Raw genomic sequence first — 9,035 nt, forward strand, 5'->3', positions numbered from 1 at the left:
TCTGGCTCCCCGGGCACCGGATCAGTCCAGGTTCTGGCAGACTATAGAACCGGTGTTAGCAAGGCTAACATCTTGAGAAACGGAGAGGGACGACGATGGTTCTGTTCCATGTCCAATATCAGTTTTAAAAAACCCTCTTAGTTTGGATATTTTCTTCATCACCTCTCGGTTGCGCTCTTCTTTTGCTTTCGTTCCTGCGCTCCGCTGTCATTCATTCTGTTGTCAGTTGTTACGTCAATCTGCGTTTCCCCATCAGATACGGTTCCCCCTGCGTCTTCTTGCCGCTCCGCCCCGCCCACGCGGCAAAATACACGCATGCTCGTTATGAGCGCTGAGAAAGCACGTGCGTAGCAAGTACGCACTTGTTCGGCGCGCTTGTGTGGGGAACTACGGACACCGTGAAAGCTCAAACAACATGTTTCAACAAAGTTGTCACACTTCCTTCACGTTTTTGAGTGAAACGTTGGTTACGTATTGTAACCCCAGATTCTATGAGTATAGGCCCAACCCTATAAGGCTATCGCTAGTGGGTTTATCCCTCATGCGCAGCGCAGCACTGAAAAAAGCTTAGTCCACGCCCACCTACTGGGTGGACCCCTCCCCGGTCTGTATAAATAACGGTCAGACAAACTGCTCCCTAACAGCCTTTTTCTTCAGCTATTCAGGAACCAGTGAGGCCCACAGCTTAAAGGGCTGGGCCTATACTCATAGAATCTGGGGTTACAATGCATAACCAACGTTCTATTTCGTATAAGCTTCGCCCTTTAAGGCTATCGCTAGTGGGTAAACGGCGAAGCACGATGTAGTCTATGTCTCACTGGGTCCATCCAGACCACCACCATGAAGCATCTGCTCATAACAAAAACAGTCTCAGCCTAGAGTGCGTAATTATGCACTCCCGACCTCCCATACAGCAGAAGACCAGAGAGGAGAATAATATCTGGTCAAAAGGTTGAGACAAACAGACCTGCTGCTGTGAACAGGAACAACGAACTTTACAAACTGTGACAGTGTAACGATGAACAGAACAGGTAACTTATTATAGAGCACTTTCGACAACCATGTTGTTCTCAAATGCTTTGTAAATAAACGTGAAAAAAAATAACTATTCTGTCAGAACTTTGAGGACAGAATGGGTCATAGAGAACGTGGAAACATCACATAGGTAAAATGGAATAAATGAGTATGGAGATGACCAGGAAGCTGCCGTGCAAATGTCCTCCACAGACATTCCTTCACGCAGAGCTGTGGAGGATGAAATCCCTCTGGTGGAGTGAGCTCTCAGATTCTCTGGAGGATCCAATCCAGAAGAAATGTAAGCCTGTGAGATGGCCTCACACAACCAGTGAGAAAGACGCTGGGCGGACAGAAGACGCCCCATTGAGGTATCACTGTAATGCACGAACAGACGCTGAGAGCAACGCAGTGCAGACGTGCGCACCACATAACAAGAGAGCGCGTGCACAGGGCAGAGAAGATGAGAAGCAGCTTCTGTCTCAGATTTATGACAAGGGGGATAAGAACCCTCCGAAGATATCTCCCTTGACCTGAACGAGCTTGTGATGCTTTGAGGAGTAAAAGCTGGATTGGGACGCAGCACAGCTGAACTGCCGTCGGCTCGTATTCCGAGACAAGAAGGAGCAACAGAGAGAGCGGGAAAAAATTGCTCACTGTCTTTGCAGACATAAGGGCCAACAGCAGAGCAGTTTTAAAAGACAGGAACTTAAGAGGAGCCTGGGCTAAAGGCTCAAATGGAGCTTCAACCAGAGCATGCATGACCAGTGTTAAATCCCACGGAGGAGCAAGTGGACGTGACACTAGCAGCTCCTGAGCAGCTCTGCACAACAGCAGGTCTCCTCACTGCCGTGTAAACCCAGCGCGAGCGTCTTAGCGCTCATGTTGCGTTTGAAGGTGGCTCGGAAAAACAGGTCATGGCATGTTAACAGCAGATTAAACAGTTTTAACTGCTGATAAAAGTGACAGAGGACACAGATATGGGAAGTGTGGAAGCCCCTACTGTATCAAACTGATATAGGAATCACAGAGAGTTGACCACTCTAAGGTAAAAACAACATAGAGCTTCCAGTCCAGGAGGGGGGCACGACGGATTCTGTGGGCGGGCAATGTCCCTCAATGCCACTGGGCCTGCGGTGGGGGATGTACACCACTCTGATCGAGAGCAGGTTTACATGCGCCCAGCACAGCAGCTGTCTTGCGATGTTTAACAGCAGAGCGGAGCGCACGCCTCCCTGGCGATTTGGCAGCCTACGCTGGCGATTTACCAGCGTACGCTGCCACCACTCTGTTGTCTGTGTCGAACAGAACATGTTGACCCTTCAGCAGAAGAGCAAAGGGCTGAGTCACCTCGAGCACCGTGAGGAGCTCCAGCTTGTTTATATGAAGAGTCATCTCGTCTGGCCACAGTGCTCCAATTAAAACAAGTACTTTCGTTCAAAAAACGTTGAAAAACACTGAATTAGACAGATTTGGTCTCTGGAGCAGAAAGTTTGGACAACTCTGATTTAAACTAATGGTATCATAATCACATCATGTCTTAAAACATATTACAAACCAACCGGACTTTCAAGGTAAACAATCTAGAGTTTGATTAAAGCAGACAAAACATTTCTGGTGTGAGTGAACCATTGTGGATGTGCCTATACCTGGTGAACCCCAAGGCAGTGTGATGGAACCCTCTTACTTTCCAATATGCAGTAGGAGCTAGTGGTGTCTGATCCATAAGAGAAGGGATGTTGGAAAAAAAACATGGTGACTTCCTGTGGCTGTGTGATTTTTAGCTTGATTTCAGTAGCTGTTTAATTTGATCCCTTTTTGTTTCTACAGACTTTTACTCATTCCCCACAGCTGGTTTCATCTTAGGGACATTTTGAGACATAAATAGTTTGCACTGTTTTCACTGTCATCCTGATGACAGAATAAGCTTTCTCAAAGCAGTAGGATTCTTCTGTGCTATCAAATATCTTGCGACTCATTTATTTTTAAGAAAGGCATCTGTCCTAACACTCCAACACTCCAAACCCGTGCATAAATTGGACCTTAGCACCTCTTCCTTTTATGCTCTTAACTTAAAAGTTAAAGAATTGGATCTACACAGCATGAGTTCTTACTCTGCTGTAGAGCGTGTGTGTGTGTGTGTGTGTGTGTGTGTGTGTGTGTGCACGCATGCGCGCGTGTGTGTGTGCATGTGTGTGCGTGTGTGTGTTGTTCCTTATTGATTATTTGCTTTGGGTAAAAAGCCAAAATGATTAAGAAAACCATTCTCCCACACAAGAACGCATATTCATACAGACACACAGATGTCGGGCGGTTTTGGCTTTGCTCTTTTAACCACCTCACCTTTGAAACACTTATTTCTGATGATTATTCCACTGCACTGCAGGGGAGCATGCTTTGAACAACAGGGGCCATTGCAGTAAGCAGACAGCGAGATTGAGACTGAGAGAGGACGTCTTATCTGTATTGATCTCTAGTGACAGATGATGACGTCTATGAAAAGCAATGAGGCCAGTGAAATGAGTATCATAAAGCTGCTTTGATGATAAGTGTGAAAAGAAGAAAAAAAAAATTCAGATGGCGAGGCGATCATCCCAGGTCAGACCGGTTAGAGGGAGGAGTGAGGATGAAGAGGATTAGAGGTGAGTGAGGGGAATGAACTTGGTGAAAGAAGTGAGGAAATCCATCTTCCCTCTTCTGTTACATTTAATGAAAAATGAGCAGTGGACGAGGCTCCCATCCACCTGCTTCCATCTGATGTGGAAGCGGGAGTGTATGCGCTGTGTGTGCCTGCTGATGAGTGTGTGCGTGCCGGATGCTTCTCAAAGGGAATCGGTGTGTCTGGGGAAGTAGTTTGGAGGTCTTCTGTGTGGTTTGTTGATAACTGGGATTTGGAACTCAAACACAGAGAAAGCAGATGGTGTGTTGGCTGCTGCTGCCTTCACTGTGTGTTTGTTGAGTGTGTGAACAAACATTATGCTGCGTGCGTGTGTGCGTCTGTGAGTGTGTCCTTATCTCAACTCGACTCCGGCCCCAAGTCAGTGGTCCCTGAAGGTACTTCTGCTCTCTGCGGTGAAGGTCTGGGCCAAGGCTTGACCTCGTGTCCATCTGCTATCATAGTGACAGATGTGTCAGAAATTGGCTTCAGATCTGTGGCTGGACCTACAATCCCAAGTTAGTCTCTCTGACAGATTTCGGATGGCAGCAGGAACCACTGACTTCCATTTCCTCTTGTTCTTTAAATCCTATAAATGTTTGGAAGCTCTCAGCTTCAGACGTCTGCTTGTTGTGTGACATGTGAAGCAGAGCATCTCTGAGGGACAGTTCATTATCTGTGGAGAAAAATAAACACTTTGCCTTTTCGTTCACATTTTTACTTTTCAAACACTTTTGACAATTCAACCACACGCCTTTCTAAAGGTAAAAAAAATGCAAGTGTTTGGCTCTGAGTCAGTTTGCTTCTTTGCCAGCAATCACCCCCTAGTTTAATACACACGTTGCCATTTCATCCTTTCCTACTTCCATTTTGTACCAAAAAGCAAACCCTTTCACAATGATACACTTAAACCATTGTATTTCAGTTAATTTCCCTGCCTAGCTGGCCATTTCAGATGTCATAATGTCATAGTAGTAAAACTGTTAAATAACTATGAAATCCAATTGGATTTCATAGTGAAAAATTAGTTTTACATCCCTTTTTTCATTTACTCTGATTTAGGCAAGTTGGCTGGAATGAAATATGAACGATTAAGTCCTCAGATCAACCAGAATAACTCTAAGTGACTTCCTGCTGGTAGTAATAAGTAATAAAACCACTTTTCCTTTCAGTAGACCATGACTAACATATAGGAAATCAGCATCAATAAATTATAGGTTGCCAAAGGTTACAAAACATCCCCCTGGTGTCTGTGCAGAGCCTCTCGTGATAGACAGCACTGGAAAAAGTCACGTACAAAACTCCAGAGATTCAACATGGTGAAGAGGTTTGATGACCAACTAATTCCAATTTACTGTCAATTGAACTTCGGCTGGTTATATAGTTTGAGGTTATAATTGAAGCACAGCTGATTTCCAGCAGATACACGACCATGTTGTTGAATTATTGTTGTTCTGCGTTGTTACCCTTCACGACATGGTGAAGGGTAACATGATTGGGCTTGTGCTAACAGGTTAGCTTGGCCATTGCATTCTTACACAATTCTGCTCAGTACTTATTTCCCTACTGGGATTTCTCCCACTGAGTTCATCAGTTTCTCAGGATGCATTTCATCTTGGCCAATCAGTGAACAGAATGAGGAAGTTTGAATCGTAATGTTGAGATTATGTGCTGTTTCAGAATTGTAGCCTGTCTATGGTTGTGTCTTTTTAATGGCAGCAGAGGAAGTGAATGACTACCCTTCCAGATATTATTAGCTAATATTAGCTTGCATCAAAGCAGAAGGGCAAAAACGGTAATAACAATAACTTGAGTATTACATCAAACTAAGCAGGGTGTCTTCATAGGGGATATTTATGTGAATCTTACACTGGCTCTATGGCCTGTTCATGATTCCACTGCACATGCCTCTGAAAGCCGTTTCAGACCTTTCAGCTTCTTGTGTTTTGAACCATTTCCGTCCCCATCACAGGTCTACTGGTGTTCAAAATGGGGTCCTGTCTGAATGTATGATCTAAACAGCATGAGGACATTTTAAAACAGTTAAAATCCAACTCATTTTTTGCAATAACTAGACTAAATAAAAAACTTAGCATTTGAGTAACAATAACCAAAAAAATTTTTTTTTCCAGATCCCGTTTGGAAAATTTACTCAAATCACAGTAATCCAAAGTATTTGAAATAGGAAAACATGAAACCATCATTTACTGTAGCTCCTCCAGCAGTCATTTTCTCTTCTATAGCTTGTGAAACTCAGAACCATTTTCTTTGACAAGATTTTTCTTTTGTTGTTGCTTCTCACTCCGTTCCCTTGACAGCTGTAATTCTTGGCTTTTTGACAGATTTTCTTTCTACTGCATTTTTGGAGTTGGAATGTTTGGAGTTCGAAGTAGTTTTCAGTCACCGTGCATTTATTCTCTTCATGGCAGCAAAACGAGACATTTCAGGCACTCCTGGACTAAATGCATAAAACTTATGTGGTTTCATGTGTACAAAGGGCAAAAAAATGCCCAGCTATTTGGTGTTTCCAGAAAAAAATTCTCTCCTTTGGATATTTAACATTTTTCATTGCTTTTACAAATCAATTAGGACCTTTAAAATTAGGCATTTTTTTGGCAAAACAAAAGAACCCTTTCAATGTCAAAGTGAAATGTGGTTCTACAAAATAATAACAATTAAATCCAAATTTGAAACATAAAATTGGTGATTGCCTTAATATTCATCACTTTTAAAGTGACTGACCTAATTCAACGGAGCCCCTGCCAATTAGTGCTTGTAGTCTCACTGCAGTCAAGTGATCTCCATACCTCTCATTGTGATTGTAGAATAAAGACATCTGGTTCTGGAAGGTCCATTCATTGGTTCATCAGTATCCATGACTACCATTAGCATGAAGACTAAACACTCCAACCAGTCAGAGAAAAGATTACTGAGAGGTATCCATCAGGGGACGGACACAAAAAATCTCTAAGGATATGAACATCCACCTGGAGTTGAGTTAAGTTAGCATCAACAATAAATAAAAATGCAATAAAAAAATGATACCTATTTTCTTTTGGGAATTATATTGTCCCCACCCCTAAATAATAATAATTCAAAACAAAACAAATCAGGAGAGATGTTTTTTTTTTTTAACTCCCCACAAACAGCAACACTGACAGCTATAAATAATGTCATATTTAACACTGAAGCTTATTGAACTAAGGTCTGGCTTTGGGTGCGCTGGTCTCTGTTGCTGAGTTCTATTTGGATGAAAGTGGAAGTTCAGCTTGTGACACTGAACAAGGATGATGTGATTCTAACTCCCAGGTGTGAGCAGCGACTGTGATTGGTTCTCCTTCTTGTGGGGAGAATATCAAACGGCCAATTGACAAGACACCAAGACAAGATGGCTCTGCCTCCATGTAAAAACAGAACAGACCTCCGACAAACTAACACGGTTATATGGTGGAGTAGTGAAGGTCACTGCGTTACTGCATTACCTGAGATATTTGGGGAGGCATTTTTGCCTTATCAGCCAATAATAAGGCAAATTCAAAAAAAATTGAATGAGTCATACATCAGGTCTGGAGAAATTGATGTTAAACCCCTAAGGTCTGAGGAGCTCTACACTGCTTTGGCAAATAACTGAATGTGTTTCTTTTCATTTATCTTTGGCTACTTGGTGGTTTTCTGCTCTCTCATGGCTGTTGAAATACAGTTTTGTTTGTTTTTCGTTTGGTTTTTATTGCATAAATATTCTCAGCAGCTCAGCTGTATTAACCTGTACCACTCAGACATATTGTACCCAAACAATGTGTGGAATATGCAGCAGTAATCTGTGGCCCCTTCAGACCCAGACCCTCCAGACAGAACCATGTTGTGCCATGTTGTACTGGAATTATTGGGTTGTCCTGCTGCTCAAGACTGGTATTACAGGAGGATATTCATCATCTATTTTATTATTAGATGAATCTTCCAAATATTTCAACAGTCATGTTTTCTTCCATATCTATGTGACCTTTGTGGCAGTGTTGGGCAGTTGTTTTACATTTGAGCAATTACCTAATAGTATGTATCTGAACTATGTTTCGATCATGTGTGTCAGGCTGCATATGAATATTTGAACCACATCCTGAAAAGTTACTAGTTTACGAAGAACCTGTACCCATTTGAAGCTAGAGCTCACATCTATCACTTCGGAGCCTGAAACATTAATCTTTGATTTCATCACAAACATCAGATGTAATGATGGCAAAAATCTTCATGCAGATGAACATGTGGTAGTTATAATGTTGATCATTGTTGTATTCAGCTGTTCATGAGATCTAACCAGAAGCATTTATTAATCGTTTTCATTTTTTCAGACTCTGTTTGAGTTTTGGAAATGGAAATACTTTATTCTGCCCTCTAAGTGCTCTGGGTCTTAAGTGCAGAGCCTGTCATGACATATAAACAGTTGCACGTCATAATTCACAATTTAACGTAAATTATGAACATGACATTAACTATTCATCTGCTTGTGTTTAATCAAATATCTCAAAGTTTTCGTGTTGAGCTAGAGACTGAATCCGCACTTTGCTGCCATACTGGAATTACAAAAGGCAACATTTTCAAATCAGGGAACATTTCTCCAGTTGAAGCAATCAGAAGTCTGCATTCCTCTCTGAATGAGGGCCAGCAGAAGGAAATTCTGCAGAATTTTTACCAGGTTTCCCATTTAGAAGTAATGGCTTCTTCCTGGCTGAGTAGTTTCCAGCCCAAGCAGGTTCAGTTCATATGTTGTGCACAACACAAAGAACACTCTTAAAGCTGGGTCAGGGTGTAATTAACAGAATTTTACTATTGGCAACCCATAGACAGCATAGCACCTAATGTTTCTGTAAAGGCATCCAAGGTGCCTTTACAGTTTGCTATAATCCATGAAGACATGTTGATAATCTGAAGGGAATGTTTACATCAGGCCACCCTCTGTGTCTGACCCCAGGGCCTCAGCTGAGTCCCTCCTCCCCAATTCTTTTCTTCTCCCTTTCAACGCCACTTTACTTGAAACTACAGTTTGCTCAGTACACAGCAACACAACAGGAGAAGGCATTCATCACTGTGTGGGATGTTTCCAATCATCTTGACATTATCCATTATATTGGTCTTTGATCATAATTACACTAATCATGGCCCCTCTATTAGCACAGTGTCTTATAAACAAGGAAGTGGGGGAAATTAGATTTGTGATTCAGAGTCTCTAAATGTCTGGGATATGTGATAAGAGCTTTGCAGGTGACACACTGACTTCTGTGCAAAAATTATTAGGAATCAGGGCACAAACTCCTTCGAGTTGGAGATATAAAATGGCCAATTTATATTGTTATTTTTCAGCACTGTGTTC

The 9,035-nt window shown here is 42.3% G+C and overlaps 1 pseudogene; it reads right to left on the minus strand.

Moving 5' to 3' along the window:
* Nucleotides 1–1,105: 1,105 nt before the first annotated feature.
* On the minus strand, nt 1,106–2,409 carry LOC148156656 (uncharacterized; annotated as a pseudogene).
* Nucleotides 2,410–9,035: the final 6,626 nt, after the last annotated feature.

The sequence above is a fragment of the Poecilia mexicana genome, unplaced genomic scaffold, assembly GCF_051168715.1.
Source record: "Poecilia mexicana isolate PSO_F unplaced genomic scaffold, ASM5116871v1 scaffold_10, whole genome shotgun sequence".
In the NCBI taxonomy this organism is placed as follows: Eukaryota; Metazoa; Chordata; class Actinopteri; order Cyprinodontiformes; family Poeciliidae; genus Poecilia; species Poecilia mexicana.